Here is a 12823-nt window from a genome sequence, read left to right as displayed (position 1 = left end):
CTAACCCTAACCCTAACCCTAACCCTAACCCTAACCCTAACCCTAACCCTAACCCTAACCCTAACCCTAACCCTAACCCTAACCCTAACCCTAACCCTAACCCTAACCCTAACCCTAACCCTAACCCTAACCCTAACCCTAACCCTAACCCTAACCCTAACCCTAACCCTAGCCCTAGCCCTAGCCCTAGCCCTAACCCTAACCCTAACCCTAACCCTAACCCTAACCCTAACCCTAACCCTAACCCTAACCCTAACCCTAACCCTAACCCTAACCCTAACCCTAACCCTAACCCTAACCCTAACCCTAACCCTAACCCTAACCCTAACCCTAACCCTAACCCTAACCCTAACCCTAGCCCTAGCCCTAGCCCTAACCCTAACCCTAACCCTAACCCTAACCCTAACCCTAACCCTAACCCTAACCCTAACCCTAACCCTAACCCTAACCCTAACCCTAACCCTAACCCTAACCCTAACCCTAACCCTAACCCTAACCCTAACCCTAACCCTAACCCTAACCCTAACCCTAACCCTAACCCTAACCCTAACCCTAACCCTAACCCTAACCCTAACCCTAACCCTAACCCTAACCCTAACCCTAACCCTAACCCTAACCCTAACCCTAACCCTAACCCTAACCCTAACCCTAACCCTAACCCTAACCCTAACCCTAACCCTAACCCTAACCCTAACCCTAACCCTAACCCTAACCCTAACCCTAACCCTAACCCTAACCCTAACCCTAACCCTAACCCTAACCCTAACCCTAACCCTAACCCTAACCCTAACCCTAACCCTAACCCTAACCCTAACCCTAGCCCTAGCCCTAGCCCTAGCCCTAACCCTAACCCTAACCCTAACCCTAACCCTAACCCTAACCCTAACCCTAACCCTAGCCCTAGCCCTAGCCCTAGCCCTAGCCCTAACCCTAACCCTAACCCTAACCCTAACCCTAACCCTAACCCTAACCCTAACCCTAACCCTAACCCTAACCCTAACCCTAACCCTAACCCTAACCCTAACCCTAACCCTAACCCTAACCCTAACCCTAACCCTAACCCTAACCCTAACCCTAGCCCTAGCCCTAGCCCTAGCCCTAGCCCTAGCCCTAGCCCTAACCCTAACCCTAACCCTAACCCTAACCCTAACCCTAACCCTAGCCCTAGCCCTAGCCCTAGCCCTAGCCCTAGCCCTAGCCCTAGCCCTAACCCTAACCCTAACCCTAACCCTAACCCTAACCCTAACCCTAACCCTAACCCTAACCCTAACCCTAACCCTAACCCTAACCCTAACCCTAACCCTAACCCTAACCCTAACCCTAACCCTAACCCTAACCCTAGCCCTAGCCCTAGCCCTAGCCCTAACCCTAACCCTAACCCTAACCCTAACCCTAACCCTAACCCTAACCCTAACCCTAACCCTAACCCTAACCCTAACCCTAACCCTAACCCTAACCCTAACCCTAACCCTAACCCTAACCCTAACCCTAACCCTAACCCTAACCCTAACCCTAACCCTAACCCTAACCCTAACCCTAACCCTAACCCTAACCCTAACCCTAACCCTAACCCTAACCCTAACCCTAACCCTAACCCTAACCCTAACCCTAACCCTAACCCTAACCCTAACCCTAACCCTAACCCTAACCCTAACCCTAACCCTAACCCTAACCCTAACCCTAACCCTAACCCTAACCCTAACCCTAACCCTAACCCTAACCCTAGCCCTAGCCCTAGCCCTAACCCTAACCCTAACCCTAACCCTAACCCTAACCCTAACCCTAACCCTAACCCTAACCCTAGCCCTAGCCCTAGCCCTAACCCTAACCCTAACCCTAACCCTAACCCTAACCCTAACCCTAACCCTAACCCTAACCCTAGCCCTAGCCCTAACCCTAACCCTAACCCTAACCCTAACCCTAACCCTAACCCTAACCCTAACCCTAGCCCTAGCCCTAACCCTAACCCTAACCCTAACCCTAACCCTAACCCTAACCCTAACCCTAACCCTAACCCTAACCCTAACCCTAACCCTAACCCTAACCCTAACCCTAACCCTAACCCTAACCCTAACCCTAACCCTAACCCTAACCCTAACCCTAACCCTAACCCTAGCCCTAACCCTAACCCTAACCCTAACCCTAACCCTAACCCTAGCCCTAACCCTAACCCTAACCCTAACCCTAACCCTAACCCTAACCCTAGCCCTAGCCCTAGCCCTAGCCCTAGCCCTAACCCTAACCCTAGCCCTAGCCCTAGCCCTAGCCCTAGCCCTAGCCCTAGCCCTAGCCCTAACCCTAACCCTAACCCTAACCCTAACCCTAACCCCAGCCCCAGCCCCAGCCCCAACCCCAACCCCAACCCCAACCCCAACCCTAACCCTAACCCTAACCCTAGCCCTAACCCTAGCCCTACTAACCCTGGCCCCAACCCTAACCCTAACCCTAACCCCAACCCCAACCCCAACCCCAACCCCAACCCTAACCCTAACCCTAACCCTAACCCTAGCCCTAACCCTAACCCATTAATAAATAAATATATAAATATTTGAATAAATTACGTAATTAATAAATAAATAAATAAATAAAGAAGCATACATATTTAAAATGATGTGTAGATAGGTGTTTGTGTGTATGGGAGGAGTGTGGGGCAGTAAAACAACAGGGAGAGAGATTGGGAAGTTACTATGCTGTTGCTTTCTTTTTACTTTCACTTTTGTTTGGGTTGACAGCAGAAGCCTATATAAGGGAGAAGCAGAGGAAGAGTTGGTCACTCTTGAGTTGAGTGTGGAAGGAGAAGGACCTTTTGTTTGACTGGTGTGCTACGCCTGAGGAAGATCCTAGTCGATCGAAACGTTGCGACATAGCACACCAACTTTCTAAGTCTAATTTAGACATTTTATTTTGTTAAAACTTGTTGTTTGTTGTTTATTGTTTGTTGTTTGTTGTTGTTTTTTCTCTTCAAAAAAAACTAAAAAAAACACAAAAAATTACAAAATAAAAAAGAAAAAAATATACATTTGATCATTATGTACCCCACGGATGGGGAATGGACTGTGGTGCGCTACGGTAGGGGGCGCTCTCGTGGCGACCAAAGTTCAAGGGAACGTCCCCAAATGAGGAACAGGGCGGGGGCTCGTTGGGTCCCTGCTTCCAGGGACCGGGAAGGAGGTCTGGCCCGGGGGAAGGACCGTGCGTTTCCCTCCTCCTCCTCAGCCAGAGGGGGAGGAGCTTACTCAAAGCCTAACCCTAACCCTAACCCTAACCCTAACCCTAACCCTAGCCCTAGCCCTAACCCTAACCCTAACCCTAACCCTAACCCTAACCTAACCCTAACCCTAACCCTAACCCTAGCCCTAGCCCTAGCCCTAGCCCTAGCCCTAGCCCTAACCCTAACCCCTAGCCCTAGCCCTAGCCCTAGCCCTAGCCCTAGCCCTAGCCCTAGCCCTAGCCCTAACCCTAACCCTAACCCTAACCCCAGCCCTAACCCTAACCCTAACCCCAACCCCAACCCCAACCCCAACCCCAGCCCCAGCCCCAGCCCCAGCCCCAGCCCCAGCCCCAGCCCCAGCCCCAGCCCCAGCCCCAGCCCCAACCCCAACCCCAACCCCAACCCTAACCCTAACCCTAACCCTAACCCTAGCCCTAACCCTAGCCCTACTAACCCTGGCCCCAACCCTAACCCTAACCCTAACCCTAACCCCAACCCCAACCCCAACCCTAACCCTAACCCTAGCCCTAACCCTAACCCATTAATAAATAAATATATAAATAAATAAATATTTGAATAAATTACGTAATTAATAAATAAATAAAGAAGCATACATATTTAAAATGATGTGTAGATAGGTGTTTGTGTGTATGGGAGGAGTGTGGGGCAGTAAAACAACAGGGAGAGAGATTGGGAAGTTACTATGCTGTTGCTTTCTTTTTACTTTCACTTTTGTTTGGGTTGACAGCAGAAGCCTATATAAGGGAGAAGCAGAGGAAGAGTTGGTCACTCTTGAGTTGAGTGTGGAAGGAGAAGGACCTTTTGTTTGACTGGTGTGCTACGCCTGAGGAAGATCCTAGTCGATCGAAACGTTGCGACATAGCACACCAACTTTCCAAGTCTAATTTAGACATTTTATTTTGTTAAAACTTGTTGTTTGTTGTTTATTGTTTGTTGTTTGTTGTTGTTTTTTCTCTTCAAAAAAAACTAAAAAAAACACAAAAAATTACAAAATAAAAAAGAAAAAAATATACATTTGATCATTATGTACCCCACGGATGGGGAATGGACTGTGGTGCGCTACGGTAGGGGGCGCTCTCGTGGTGACCAAAGTTCAAGGGAACGTCCCCAAATGAGGAACAGGGCGGGGGCTCGTTGGGTCCCTGCTTCCAGGGACCGGGAAGGAGGTCTGGCCCGGGGGAAGGACCGTGCGTTTCCCTCCTCCTCCTCAGCCAGAGGGGGAGGAGCTTACTCAAAGCCTGACTGGCCTGTGCCTCCCCGTGGGTTTCAGACCCGACCCCAGGCTTTTAGAATTAGCTGGCAGCAACCACGATCTTATGCGGCAGTGCTGCGACAAGGTGTTGACGGACGTCAACAAGGACAACAACGTAGAGTTGTCTTTCAAAGACAGGACCCACCGACGAATCCAAGATTTGGCCAACTGGTGAGAAAATTATACAAAATCATCAAGATGGTCCACCATTTACAGAATGTCACACCAACAGGGCGGTATGAAGGTCCCCCTACAATCATGAAAATAGTGGAATGGTTGGGGGAGATGATTAAACCGGCTTTTCCATCAGAGAGGACGGAAGATGGCATTTATGGAAATGCAAAAAATTGGGGGTGCACCACCTTACAGGTGTTACAGGAACATTATGAGAGACAGTTAGAGGAATCTCTGAGAGAACTGTCGGACCAATGGGCTCAAGATTGGAAGGAGGCATTTGAAGTGGCAGTCAGATGGATGCGCAAGAACTTGCCCAGAGTCAGACAGGAGGTTATTGATCAGGCAGAGGCCATGATCGTAGCCTGTGCGCCGCAAAGAGGAGAGAATGTGGTGCAAACGGAAGCGGTGATTGAAAGGAGAGAACAGTCACAACGACTAGTTCAAGAGGTTCCTGAACCCCGACAAATACAGTCGGTGGCAACGATGACAGAGCAGGTGAAAGAGGAGGTACCTGCACCGCTGGTAGAGATACAGTCTACACCACTACCGGAACTGTCACCCCCACCAATAGTTGAGACGATGCCCTTACCTTCGCCTAAACCTAGGAGAAGACCAAGAAAGGAAAGAGAGAAGGAGAAAGAAAGAGAAAGCGAGACAAGGATGGAAGAGTGGACCCAAGTAGAAGAAAGAGAGAGGAGCGACAGGGGGATATTGATTGAAGAGGTGATGGGGGAACAGTTGGATAACACACCAACATTGGTCCCTGGAGAAAGAAGGGAGCAAGTAAGAGAAACTTCCCCGGAAATGCCGGAGCGAGCATATAGTTGGACGATAGAGAAGGACAATGTGGAAGGATTATCGAGATCGGATGATGAGGAGGAAGGAGGGGAGATCCCAATGTCTACAAGGTTCTACACAAAACGCCATAAGACAACGAGCCAAAAGAATGTAGACTGGATTCTCTGGGTAGAAAAGAAGTGGGTGATTATAGGGGATTCTAACTTGTGTAGGTTCCCCCCACATGAGCTGGAAGATTTGCAGATCGAGTGTTTCCCAGGAGCGACTTTTCGGAATGCAGAGTCCCTACTGGCAAGGGCAGAAGGGCATATCACAGTGGAAAAGTTGGTGTTATCATTTGGCATCAACAACAGGGATCAAAGGTTTAAGGAGACGGCAAGTAGGCAGTTGGCGGGAATGCTCAGGGCGGCGAAGAAAAGATTTCCATTTTCAGAAATCTGGGTTCCACTAATCAACTTCTCCTCGGACTTACCAGCAGAGAGTAGGGAGACGCTGGAACAGCTGAACGAGTACATCAAGGGACACATGGCATACATCCCACTCTTACCGGACATGCATTTTGGGACAGAGGGGGACCTGGTACATTGGACGAAACTGACAGGGATACATACACTCAATCATTGGATAGATTATTTAAACTTGGACACCCCTTAAACCCGGATGGGGAGGGGGTACGGCAACCAGTAGTGGAACATAATAATGTTGTGGTTTTGACCAAACAATTTCAACCGTCGAGAGCACATTTGGATCTGTTAAATAGGGGGTTGACATTTGTTCCAACCATGGATCTTTACAAAAACCAAAGGACTCAACTACGATATGATATACAAGAATATCACAGGAAACTCAGATTGATGGAATACTTTGAGGGGGAAGAAGTCCGGGAACAACAGAGATTTGTTAGGGCGTCCGGCTGGGGGCCACCACCTGAAAGTACATCTGTGAAATTACATACATTAATAGAAAAGGATTGGGAAGCTTTTAGGCAATTTGGGCATGTAAAACGTGAAATAACGAATATTTCTAGGGCGGAAGCTAAAGCCTTGAAAGAACTAAGAGCGAATAGGCAAATTATAATCAAACCGGCAGACAAAGGGAGTGTGGTAGTAATATTAGGACGAGAACAATATGTACAAGAGGTTTATAGACAGCTGAATGATCAAAGGTATTACAAAAGATTACAAGATCCAATTTATTTGCAGACGATCCCGATGGTACGAGCGATTGTTTATAATTTGTATCATAAAAACTTTATTACAGCTAAACAAAGGGATTATATTATGGGCAACTCCGAACCGAGAGCACGGCGTTTTTACATATTACCGAAGATTCATAAAAAACCAGAACAATGGTTCCCACCCTTTGGGACGCCACCGGGAAGACCCATTGTGTCGGATTGTGGGAGCGAAACCTATGGAACAGCGGAATACATAGATTATTTCCTAAACCCCCTGTCAATTAAACATCCGGCGTATATCAAAGATACATATCATTTTACAGAAGTAGTAAAAAGTTTAAAAGTCCCTCCCAATGCTTTCTTTTTTTCAATAGACATAGAAAATATGTATACGAATATAGACACGGAATCGGGATTAACAGCGGTCAAACATATGTTTCGTAAATTCCCAGATACTAAAAGGCCAGATGGGGAAATTTTAGAATTGTTAAGGATAAATCTGACGAGAAATGACTTTGAGTTCAATTCCGAATTTTTTCTACAAATAAAAGGTACAGCAATGGGAAAGAGATTTTCACCGGCGTATGCCAATATTTTCATGGCTAAGTGGGAGGAGGAAGCATTGAGCAAATGTCCAATTAAACCATTGCATTATTTTAGATATTTGGATGATATTTGGGGAATTTGGAATGGGACCAAGGAAGAATTTGAGGATTTCATTGAGATATTAAATAACCATGATGCATCGATTAAACTAAAATTTGAAGTGGATGACAATTCGATTAATTTCTTAGACACGACAGTGTATAAAGGGCCAAGTTTTCAGGAAGAAAATCAATTAGATATAAAAGTATACTTCAAGGACACGGACACACATGCGCTTTTGTTTAAAACTAGTTTTCATCCTAAGCATACTTTCAAAGGCATAGTCAAGTCACAGTTAATTAGATTTAAAAGGATTTGTACAAGGAAAGTGGACTTTTGGGAGGCGGTGAGGATTTTATTTAAAGCATTGAGGAAAAGAGGGTATTCACGATCATTTTTGAGACATTGCTTAAAGCTGTTGAACAAACCAAAACGAATTAAAAAGAAACAAATAGTACCAATTATTACGAATTACTCAAAAATGAATATGACAATGAATAACATAATGAAGAAAAATTATGAGAAAATAATGGGGAAATCTGGACTTTGGGATAATTTTGAACCAATTTCTGCCTATAGGAAACACAGAAGTTTAAAAGATATATTAGTGAAGGCGAAACTTCAGCCATTGCGGCGAGAGATAAGAAAACCAAGAACGCAGTGGTTTTGCAAATTAAAGTTTATTCATAACCAATCAAACAAAAGAGTGTACAAAATCTGCCAAGAGTTCACTTACCTCACATCCAACTGTGTGTACGTACTGTTCTGTGCAAAATGTGGGAAGCAGTATGTGGGGGAGACAAAAAATTCCATTGCCATTCGAATGAGACAACATAAATATAATATTAAAAACAACAGAGGAAATACTTTTTTTGTAGTAAAACACTTTTTGAAACATGGGGAGGAGGCAGTTAGGGTGGCTGGATTACAGAGTTGTTCGGTGTGGACAGATGCAGAAAGGAAAAGAGCCTAGCCCTAACCCTAACCCTAACCCTAACCCTAACCCTAACCCTAACCCTAACCCCAACCCCAACCCCAACCCCAACCCCAACCCCAACCCCAACCCCAACCCTAGCCCTAACCCTAACCCTAACCCATTAATAAATAAATAAATATATAAATAAATAAATATTTGAATAAAGTACGTAATTAATAAATAAATAAATAAATAAAGAAGCATACATATTTAAAATGATGTGTAGATAGGTGTTTGTGTGTATGGGAGGAGTGTGGGGCAGTAAAACAACAGGGAGAGAGATGGGGAAGTTACTATGCTGTTGCTTTCTTTTTACTTTCACTTTTGTTTGGGTTGACAGCAGAAGCCTATATAAGGGAGAAGCAGAGGAAGAGTTGGTCACTCTTGAGTTGAGTGTGGAAGGAGAAGGACCTTTTGTTTGACTGGTGTGCTACGCCTGAGGAAGATCCTAGTCGATCGAAACGTTGCGACATAGCACACCAACTTTCTAAGTCTAATTTAGACATTTTATTTTGTTAAAACTTGTTGTTTGTTGTTTATTGTTTGTTGTTTGTTGTTGTTTTTTCTCTTCAAAAAAAACTAAAAAAAACACAAAAAATTACAAAATAAAAAAGAAAAAAATATACATTTGATCATTATGTACCCCACGGATGGGGAATGGACTGTGGTGCGCTACGGTAGGGGGCGCTCTCGGGGCGACCAAAGTTCAAGGGAACGTCCCCAAATGAGGAACAGGGCGGGGGCTCGTTGGGTCCCTGCTTCCAGGGACCGGGAAGGAGGTCTGGCCCGGGGGAAGGACCGTGCGTTTCCCTCCTCCTCCTCAGCCAGAGGGGGAGGAGCTTACTCAAAGCCTAACCCTAACCCTAACCCTTACCCTAACCCTAACCCTAACCCTAACCCTAACCCTAGAGGGGGAGGAGCTTACTCAAAGCCTAACCCTAACCCTAACCCTAACCCTAACCCTAACCCTAACCCTAGCCCTAGCCCTAGCCCTAACCCTAACCCTAACCCTAGCCCTAGCCCTAGCCCTAACCCTAACCCTAGCCCTAGCCCTAGCCCTATCAAGGTGACAAATGGGAACAAGGACATGTGCTTGATCCCTGAAGGTGTGTACACGGGCATCTGTCCCCAGTTTGGACACACAATCCATATTTCCCGGATGACTGATCGGGTGCATCACTGGCCTGCAGAAAGGGGCTTATAGGAAGGAGGTGGCCGCTGTGGTGTCGTTGCATGAAAACAACATCCTCATCCTTGGCACAGTGAAGACCAAGGAGGAGAATAATCGTCGATTCGGTCCGCTTACACCGGCAGGATTTCACAAGTCCTGTTGATAGCCTGGCCACTGGTGTGGTTTCCGTCATGCAGTGGTTCGCCTAACACTGAAGACACTCCTTCACCGGCGCTGTGGCTTAGTTGGTCAAAGTTCCTGTCTCGTAAACAGGAGGTCCTGGGTTCAAATCCCAGCAGTGCCTTGCATATTTGTTTCGGCGACTCCATTTTTTTCTCTCCAACATTTCAAGTGAATGTTTTGAATCAGACGTCTTGTTCTGTGGAATAAATATCCATCATTTCTGATGTCATATGTAGCATAAATGTCATATGTACTACAATGCCCTCGACAAAGGCAAACAGATTGTGAATTTGGACATTTGGGGGCTAAGAAAACAGACCACATTAGCAAAACAAAAGAGGTTCGGGTCTAACATTTAAGGGAAGCGCTCTGCTATCTGAGGTAATTCCCCTGCTGCTACAATGTTGGCAGAGAAGGTCCAGTCACAGGACGAATTTGGTTCCTTTGCTGGAGTACGTCAAAGTGACACTGTCTCTGCCTTTCTTTTTTTTTTTTTTTATGTCCCGTCCAGCCATTGGGGCAGATAGTATTGTTGATCTAAATGCCCTTACATGCTAGACAGATTTGCTCTGTGTCAGGAAAGGTGTTGGCTACAACTTCCCTGTACCATGACATTTTATTTGCCGTTATTTGATGTTTTTGTTATGCCATTTGGAGCGACTGGACCGGAGCAAGAAGAAGAACAGAAAAGAAGAGGAGAGAAGAGAAAGGTGGGGACAGGGGGCGGGGGCAGTAGAGGGAGAGACAAAAACAGCAGCAACAAGAATTCCCAAAACAACAACAGTGACAAACAGAACAGTTAAATGTCAATGATGGCTAAGGGTCACACTGGAGATGATATCAGTGAAATGAAACAGTCCAACTTACCAGTAGCAATAGTAACGGTGAAGACATGACCCATGATAGTAAACACAATTGGAACCATACGGTTACAGTAATTAAAATCTCACTGCTTGACATCATTATTACTGTAATAATAGCATACAAATACTATATAAACATCAGGGATAAGATAGTAGATTGTATAGAGAAGCACCCATGTGCTGTGAGTGCCCATATGGAGGTGTGTTGTGTATGTGAATGCGAGTGTGTGAATGTGTAATTGTCACTGAGAATGACAAAAGGAGAGAGACTGCCTTCTACCACCCAGCAAACCCCGCCCCGCGCAGCCAGGTCAAGCCCCCACCGCCAGAGATCCTCCGGCCCCGTGGGTGCGGGCAAAGCCAGGGCCGACTCCCCAAGACCCACCCCCAAAGCAACTCCCCGAAGAGACCAGCAAGAGGCCATGGAGGAGCAATCCCAACCGGCAACAGGGCGCCAGCAGGCCGGAGGAGAGCCGCACCCCCGAGACCAGCGGGAGACCATACCCCACTAGGGCAGAAGGGCATCGAAGGCCACACACCCGTGGGCACAGGGCCGCCCCCGCCGGCCGGAAGGGAGCCCGTCCACGGCCGGAGGCACCGCCTCCCGCCCCCCACACACCCCCAGGAAGCAGAACCAGGCCCGCCCCAGGCAACTCCAGGCCTGACCACCGACATAGGACCGCCCAGGCCAGGACAGAAGAGGCCCGGGCACACTGCCCCATGGAGGACCGGGCGGTAGAGATGGAACGCCCTACGCCAGACCCCCGCAGAGCCCCCCCCCCGTATATCTATATGGCCATATACCCACATACGCACCCACACACACATATACATATATATATATATATACCAGCAGCGCTCCACCCACGTACCGGAGAACCATCCCCGACGAGCCCTAAGGCAAGACTGGGGATGGGCAAAGACAGGGACAGCGATGCGGCAGAGCATAGGACCAGTGGCAGCAGACACCCAAACGCCCAGAAGAGCACCGCCCCCCCAGCAGGCCCCACCCCGAGGAGCATGCTCCCCATCCCCACACGCCACCCAGGCCCCCGTCCCCATGAGCAGGATCAGGCCCCCTCCCAACACACAGCCCGGTCCCCGCAGCAGCCACCACAGCGCAACAACCCCAAGCCACCACCGTAGACTTCCGGCTACCAGCAGCGCGGACCCCTCCGCCTGGAGGCCGGTGAACGCCCCCCCAAGGGCACATTGGCGCCCGCGACCCAGGACAGACCCAGGGAGGTAGCGCCAACCATGACACCAGGGCAAGCCCCGGCGTCAGCTGGTTCCAGCGGGACCCCCAGGAAGGCCAGGCAGACCAGACCAAAATATCCTGCAGCCCAGGGCACCCCGAGCGAGCCGCCAAGCCCCAGCAGCCAGTGGGCCAATCGCGGGGGTAGGCAGTAGGCTCCCCGGTCCAGCCCGCTACACCTGTGTGTGTGAAGATGGTATTGTGTAGATTGTGCAATTAAAAATAGGCCTGCCCCGTATGGCTGACCTATGTGTGTGGTGTATGTGAATGTGTATGTGTGTGTGTGTGTGTGTGGAGGGAAGCTGAGCAATCCAGCCCATCGTGGCGGCCAGTCCGGCCCGCCAGCTCCCCCCCGGAGGGCCCCACCAGAGATTGTGCCAGCTACGCCACCCCCGGACCACCAGGAGCCGCGGACAAACCACACGCCCCGAGGCAGCTCCTACAACCACCAGAACAGCAGGGACCGCGCCCCGGCAACACATCCGTCACCATGGCAGCCCAGGGAGTGACACCACAGAGACCGCAGGAGAACCGGGACCCGCATGGGGAAGAGCCCAACCCCGCCCCCCGGGCACGTGAGCCAAGAGTGCCAGGGCGGGACAGAGACACACACACCAGGCAGCAGAGCCCACCAGGTAGACGACACCCCAACAGCCGCAAAAAGTGAATGCCCCCCCAGTCCCACCCTCCACCACAGTGCCGACCCGCCTCCACCACATCTCCCATCCACCCACGGACCCGCCGAGTAGGACACCCCGGAGGCGGGAAGACCGTCACCAGACCGGAGACAGAAGGGGCCAACCAGACACCGGCAAATAGCAGGGGCCGCCCGTGAGCCACGGGCCAGCCCCACCCCCCAACCCTTGGTCGAGGCCCCCCCACGACCCAGAGCCCACCACCCCGCTCCCCAAGCAAGCCCCCCGCTAATCCCGGCCTGCGCCGTGCAGAGCACCACCCCCACCGCTATCCGCCCCGCTACCCACGCACCCACAGCCAGCCCCCCCACCCGCCCGCCCCACATCCACCACAACCCAGCCATCCCCCTACCGAAGGGAGGGAAGCAGGTAATGCCCCACCCCAGCACCGCACCTCCC

The 12823-nt window shown here is 49.5% G+C and overlaps 1 non-coding gene across 1 annotated transcript; it reads left to right on the top strand.

Annotated features, from left to right (window-relative positions):
* The first annotated feature begins 9658 nt into the window (after positions 1-9658).
* Positions 9659-9732, top strand: trnat-cgu (transfer RNA threonine (anticodon CGU)). Its single transcript has one exon. It is a non-coding gene; the product is annotated as a tRNA-Thr (tRNA).
* Positions 9733-12823: the final 3091 nt, after the last annotated feature.

This window comes from Doryrhamphus excisus, unplaced genomic scaffold (assembly GCF_037039965.1).
Source record: "Doryrhamphus excisus strain RoL-2023G ecotype Guam unplaced genomic scaffold, RoL_Dexc_Guam_v1.1 HiC_scaffold_24, whole genome shotgun sequence".
NCBI lineage: Eukaryota > Metazoa > Chordata > Actinopteri > Syngnathiformes > Syngnathidae > Doryrhamphus > Doryrhamphus excisus.
The sequence above is the reverse complement of the archived record's forward strand: the minus strand, read 5'-3'. Positions and strand labels throughout refer to the sequence as shown.